Below are 7,377 nucleotides of genomic sequence, written 5' to 3' on the forward strand. Positions count from 1 at the left end.
CTGGAGATGGTAATGGTAATTTTTCTGTTGGCTGGCAGAATTGGAACATGAATTTTAAGGATGCTACCTGTGGTGCTCAAGTAGCAACTGAGTTTACAGAACATGCAAGCCTAACTGCCAGAGCTGTTGTAGAACTTTCAAGGCAATATTGTGTTGATGATGGTGGTTCATGCCACTTAGTTTTCAAGGATGAAAGGTTGGAACATGGGCAATCATTTCCTGGAGATGGTAATGGTAATTTTTCTGTTGGCAGTATGAATTAGAACATGAAATTTAAGGATGCTACCTCTCCTGCTCAAGCAGCGGCTTAGTTTGCCGAGGATGCAGGCCTAGCATCCAGAGATATTGAAGAACTTTAAAGGCAATATTGTGTTGATGATGGTGGTTCATGCCACTTAGGTTTCAAGGATGAAAGGCTGGAACATAGGCAATCACTTCCTAGAGATGGTAATGGTAATTTATCTGTTGGCTGGCAGAATTGGAACATTAAATTTAAGGATGCTGCCTCTGCTGCTCAAGCATCGGCTGAGTTTGCCGAGCATGCAAGCCTAGCTGCCAGAGCTGTTGTAGAACTTTCAAGGCAATATTGTGTTGATGATGGTGGTTCATGCCACTTAGGTTTCAAGGATGAAAGGCTGGAACATGGGCAATCATATCCTGGAGATGGTAATGGTAATGTTTCTGTTGGCAGGAAGAATTGGAACATGAAATTTATGGATGCTACCTCTGTTGCTCATTCAGCGGCTGAGTTTGCAGAACATGCAAGCGTAGCTGCCAGAGCTATTGTAGAACTTTAAAGGCAATAGTGTGTTGATGATGGTGGTTTATGCCACTTAGGATTCAAGGATGAAAGGTTGGAACATGGGCAATCATTGCCTGGAGATGGTAGTGGTAATATTTCTATTGGCAGGCAGAATTGGAACATGAAATTTAAGGATGCTACCTCTGCTGCTCAAGCAGCGGCTGAGTTTGCAGAACATGCAAGCTTAGCTATCAGAGTTGCTGTAGAACTTTCAAGGCAATATTGTGTTGATGATGGAGGTTCATGCCACTTAGTTTCAAGGATAAAAAGTTGGAATATGGGCAATCATTTCATGGAGATGGTAATGGTAATTTTTCTATTGGCAGGCAGAATTGGAACATGAAATTTAAAGATGCTACCTCTACTGTTAAAGAAGCGGCTGAGTTTGCAGAGTATGCAAGCCTAGCTGCCAGAGCTGTTGTAGAACTTACAAGGCAATATTGTGTTGGTGATGGTGGTTCATGCCACTTACGTTTTAAGGATGAAAGATTGGAACATGTTGCAATCATTTCCTGGAGATTGTAATGGTAATTTTTCAGTTGTCAGGCAGAATTGGAACATGAAATTTAAGGATGCTACCTCTGCTGCTCAAGCAACGGCTGAGTTTGCAGAGCATGCAAGCCTAGCTTCCAGAGCTGTTGAAGAACTTTAAAGGCAATATTGTGTTGATGATGGTGGTTCATGCCACTTAGGTTTCAAGGATGAATGGTTGGAACATGGGCAATCATTTCCTGGAGATGGTAATGGTAATGTTTCTGTTGGCAGGTAGAATTGAAACTTGAAATTTAAGGATGCTACCTCTATTTCTCAAGCAGCGGCTGAGTTTGCCGAACATGCAAGCCTAGCTGCCAGAGCTATTGTAGAACTTTAAAGGGAATAGTGTGTTGATGATGGTGGTTCATGCCAATTAGGTTTCAAGGATGAAAGGTTGGAACATGGGCAATCATTTCCTGGAGATGGTAATGCTAATTTTTCTGTTGGCAGGCAGAATTGGAACATGAAATTTAAGGATGCTACCTCTGCTACTCAAGCAGCGGCTGAGTTTGCAAAACATGCAAGCCTAGCTACCAGAGCTGTTGTAGAACTTTCAAGGCAATATTGTGTTGATGATGGTGGTTCATGCCACTTGGTTTCAAGGAAAAAAAGTTGGAATATGGGCAATTATTTCATGGAGATGGTATTGGTAATTTTTCTATTGTCATGCAGAATTGGAATATGAAATTTAAGGATGCTACCTCTGCTGCTCAAGCAACGGCTGAGTTTGCAGAGCATGCAAGCCTAGCTTCCATAGCTGTTGAAGAACTTTAAAGGCAATATTGTATTGATGATGGTGGTTCATGCCACTTCGGTTTCAAGGATGAAAGGTTGGAAGATGGGCAATCATTTCTTGGAGATGGTAAAGGTAATTTTTCTGCTGGCAAGCAGAATTGGAACATGAAATTTAAGGATGCTACCTCTGCTGCTCAAGCATCGATTGAGTTTCCAGAACATGCAAGCCTAGCTGCCAGAGCTATTATTGAACTTTTAAGGCAATATTGTGTTGATGATGGTGGTTCATGCCACTTAGGTTTCAAGGATGAATGGTTGGAACATGGGCAATAATTTCCTGTAGATGGTAATGGTAATGTTTCTGTTGGCAGGAAGAATTGGAACATGAAATTTAAGGTAGTTGCCTCTGTTGCTCAAGCAGCGGCTGAGTTTGCAGAACATGCAAGACTAGCTGCCAGAGCTATTGTAGAACTTTAAAGGGAATAGTGTGTTGATGATGGTGGTTCATGCCCTTTAGGTTTCAATGATGAAAGGTTGGAACATGTGCAATCATTTCATGGAGATGGTAATTTTTCTGTTGGCAGGCAGAATTGGAACATGGAATTTAAGGATGCTACCTCTGCTGCTCAAGCAACGACTGAGTTTGCAGAACATGCAAGCCTAGCTGCCAAAGCTATTATAGAACTTTCAAGGCAATAGTGTGTTGATGATGGTGGTTCATGCTACTTAGGTTTCAAGGATGAAATATTGGAACATGGGCAATCATTTCATAGAGATGGTAATGGTAATTTTTCTGTTGGCAGGCACAATTAGAACATGAAATTTAAGGATGCTACCTCTGCTACTCAACAAGCGGCTGAGTTTACAGAACATGCAGGCCTAGCTGCTAGAGCTATTTTAGAACTTTAAAGGCAATATTGTGTTGATGATGGTGGTTCATGCCACTTAGGTTTCAAGGATGAAAGGTTGGAACATGGGCAATCATTTCCTGGAGGTGGTAATGGTAATTTTTCTATTGGCAGGCAGAATTGGAACATGAAATTTAAAGATGCTACCTCTACTGTTCAAGAAGCGGCTGAGTTTGCAGAGTATGCAAGCCTAGCTGCCAGAGCTGTTGTAGAACTTACAAGGCAATATTGTGTTGGTGATGGTGGTTCATGCCACTTACGTTTCAAGGATGAAAGATTGGAACATAGGCAATCATTTCCTGGAGATTGTAATGGTAATTTTTCAGTTGTCAGGCAGAATTGGAACATGAAATTAAAGGATGCTACCTCTGCTGCTCAAGCAGCGGCTGAGTTTATAGAAAATGCAGGCCTAGCATCCAGAGATATTGAAGAACTTTAAAGGCAATATTGTGTTGATGAAGGTGGTTCATGTCACTTAGGTTTCAAGCTTGAATGGTTGGAACATGGGCAATCATTTCCTGGAGATGGTAATGGTAATGTTTCTGTTGGCAGGCAGAATTGGAACTTGAAATTTAAGGATGCTACCTCTGTTTCTCTAGCAGCGGCTGAGTTTGCAAAACATGCAAGCCTAGCTGCCAGAGCTATTGTAGAACTTTAAAGGGAATAGTGTGTTGATGATGGTTGTTCATGGCACTTAGGTTTCAATGATGAAAGGTTGGAACATGTGCAATCATTTCATGGAGATGGTAATTTTTCTGTTGGCAGGCAGAATTGGAACATGAAATTTAAGGATGCTACCTCTGCTGCTCAAGCAACGACTGAGTTTGCAGAACTTGCAAGCCTAGCTGCCAAAGCTATTATAGAACTTTCAAGGCAATAGTGTGTTGATGATGGTGGTTCATGCCACTAAGGTTTCAAGGATGAAATATTGGAACATGGGAAATTATTTCCTAGAGATTGTAATGGTAATTTTTCTGTTGGCAGGCACAATTAGAACATGAAATTTAAGGATGCTACCTCTGCTACTCAACAAGCGGCTGAGTTTACAGAACATGCAGGCCTAGCTGCTAGAGCTATTTTAGAACTTTAAAGGCAATATTGTGTTGATGATGGTGGTTCATGCCACTTAGGTTTCAAGGATGAAAGATTGGAACATGGGCAATCATTTCCTGGAGATGGTAATGGTAATTTTTCTGTTGGTAAGCAGAATTGGAACATGAAATTTAAGGATGCTACCTGTGTTGCTCAAGCATCGACTGAGTTTGCAGAACATGCAACCCTAGCTGCCAGAGCTATTATAGAACTTTTAAGGCAATATTTTGTTGATGATGGTGGTTCATGCCACTTAGGTTTCAAGGATGAATGGTTGGAACATGGGCAATCATTTCCTGGATTTGGTAATGGTAATTTTTCAGTTGGCAGGCAAAATTGGAACATGAAATTAAAGGATGCTACCTCTGCTGCTCAAGCAGCGGCTGAGTTTACAGAACATACAGGCATAGCTGCCAGAGATGTTGTAGAACTTTCAAGGCAATATTGTGTTGATGATGGTGGTTCATGCCACTTAGGTTTCAAGGATGAAAGGTTGTAACATGGGCAATCATTTCATGGAGATGGTAATTTTTCTGTTGGCAAGCAGAATTGGAACATGAAATTTAAAGATGCTACCTCTGCTGCTCAAGCAGCGGTTGAGTTTGAAGAACATGCAAGCCTAGCTACCAGAGCTATTGTAGAACTTTCAAGGCAATATTGTGTTGATGATGGTGGTTCATGCCACTTGGTTTCAAGAATAAAAAGTTGGAATATGGGCAATCATTTCATGGAGATGGTAATGGTAATTAATCTATTGGCAGGCAGAATTGGAACATGAAATTTAAGGATGCTACCTCTGCTGCTCAAGCAGCGGCTGAGTTTGCAGAACATGCAAGCCTAGCTACCAGAGCTATTGTAGAACTTTCAACGTAATATTGTGTTGATGATGGTGGTTCATGCCACTTGGTTTCATGGATAAAAAGTTGGAATATGGGCAATCAATTCATGGAGATGGTAATGGTAATTTTTCTATTGGCAGGCAGAATTGGAACATGAATTTTAAGGATGCTATCTGTGCTGCTCAAGTAGCGACTGAGTTTACAGAACATGCAAGCCTAACTGCCAGAGATGTTGTAGAACTTTTAAGGCAATATTATGTTGATGATGGTGGTTCATGACACTTAGTTTTCAAGTATGAAAGGTTGGAACATGGACAATCATTTCCTTGAGATGATAATGGTAATTTTTCTGTTGGAAGACAGAATGGGAACATGAATTTTAAGGATGCTACCTGCAAATAGCGACTGAGTTTACAGAACATGCAAGCCTAACTGCCAGAGCTGTTGTATAACTTTAAAGGCAATATTGTGTTGATGATGGTGGTTCATGACACTTATGTTTCAAGGATGAAAGGTTGGAACATTGGCAATCATTTCCTGGAGATGGTAATGGTAATTTTTCTGTTGGCAGGCTGAATTGCAACATGAAATTTATGGATGCTACCTCTGCTGCTCAAGCAATGGCTGAGTTTGCAGAACATGCAAGCCTAACTGCCAAAGCTATTATAGAACTTTCAAGGCAATATTGTGTTGATGATGGTGGTTCATGCCACTTAGGTTTCAAGTATGAAATGTTGGAACATGGGCAATCATTTCTTGGAGATGTTAATGGTAATTATTCTGTTGGCAGGCAGAATTGCAACATGAAATTTAAGGATGCTACCTCTGCTGCTCAAGCATCGACTGAGTTTGCAGAACATGCAAGCCTAGCTGCCAGAGCTATTATAGAACTTTTAAGGCAATATTGTGTTGATGATGTTGGTTCATGCCACTTAAGTTTCAAGGATGAATGGTTGGAACATGGGCAATCATTTCCTGGAGATGGTGATGGTAATGTTTCTATTGGCAGGCAGAATTGGAACATGAAATTTAAGGATGCTACCTCTGCTGCTCAAGCATCGACCGAGTGTGCAGAACATGCAAGCCTAGCTGCTAGAGCTATTATATAACTTTTAAGGAAATATTGTGTTGATGATGGTGGTTCATGCCACTTAGGTTTCAAGGATTAATGGTTGGAACATGGGCAATCATTTCCTGGAGATGGTAATGGTAATGTTTCTGTTGGCAGGTAGAATTGGAACATGAAATTTAAGGATGCTACCTCTGCTGCTCAAGCAACGGTTGAGTTTGCAGAACTTGCAAGCCTAGCTTCCAGAGCTATTATAGAACTTTCAAGGCAATATTGTGTTGATGATGGTGGTTCATGCCACTTAGGTTTCAAGTATGAAATGTTGGAACATGGGCAATCATTTCCTGGAGATGTTAATGGTAATTATTCTGTTGGCAGGCATAATTAGAACTTGAAATTTAAGGATGCTACCTCTGCTGCTCAAGAAGCGACTAAGTTTGCAGAACATGCAGGCCTGGCTGCTAGTGCTCTTTTAGAACTTTCAAGGCAATATTGTGTTGATGATGGTGGTTCATGCCACTTAGGTTTCAAGGATGAAAGTTTAGAACATGGGCAATCATTTCCTGGAGATGGTAATGGTAATTTTTCTGTTGGCAGGTAGAATTGGAACATGAAATTTAAGGATGCTACCTCTACTGCTCAAGCAGCGTCTGAGTTTATAGAACATGTTGCCTAGCTGCTAGAGTTATTGTAGAACTTTCAAGGCAAAATTGTGTTAATGATGGTGGTTCGTGCCACTTAGGTTTCAAGGATGAAAGGTTGTAACATGGACAATCATTTCATGGAGATGGTAATTTTTCTATTGGCAAGAAGAATTGGAACATGAAATTTAAGGATGCTACCTCTGCTGCTCAAGCAGCGGCTGAGTTTGCAGAACATGCAAGCCTAGCTACTAGAGCTAATGTAGAAATTTCAAGGCAATATTGTGTTAAGGATGGTGGTTCACGCCACTTGGTTTCAAGGATAAAAAGTTGGAATATGGGCAATCATTTCCTGGAGATGGTAGTGGTAATTTATGTATTGGCAGGCAGAATTGGAACATGAAATTTAAGGATGCTACCTCTGGTGCTCAAGCAGCGGCTGAGTTTGCAGAACATGCATGCCTAGCTGCCAGAGGTGTTGTAGAACTTTCAAGGCAATATTGTGTTGCTGATGGTGGTTCATGCCACTTAGGTTTCAAGGATGAACTTTGGAACATGGGCAATCATTTCCTGGAGATGGTAATGGTAATTTTTCTGTTGGCAGGCAGAATTGGAGCATGAAATTTAAGGATGCTACCTCTGCTGCTCAAGCAGCGTCTGAGTTTGCAGAACATGCAAACCTAGCTGCCACAGTTGTTGTAGAACTTTCAAGGCAATATTGTGTTGATGAGGGTGGTTCAAGCCATTTAGGTTTCAA

Source organism: Nicotiana tomentosiformis, unplaced genomic scaffold, assembly GCF_000390325.3.
Source record: "Nicotiana tomentosiformis unplaced genomic scaffold, ASM39032v3 Un00002, whole genome shotgun sequence".
NCBI lineage: Eukaryota > Viridiplantae > Streptophyta > Magnoliopsida > Solanales > Solanaceae > Nicotiana > Nicotiana tomentosiformis.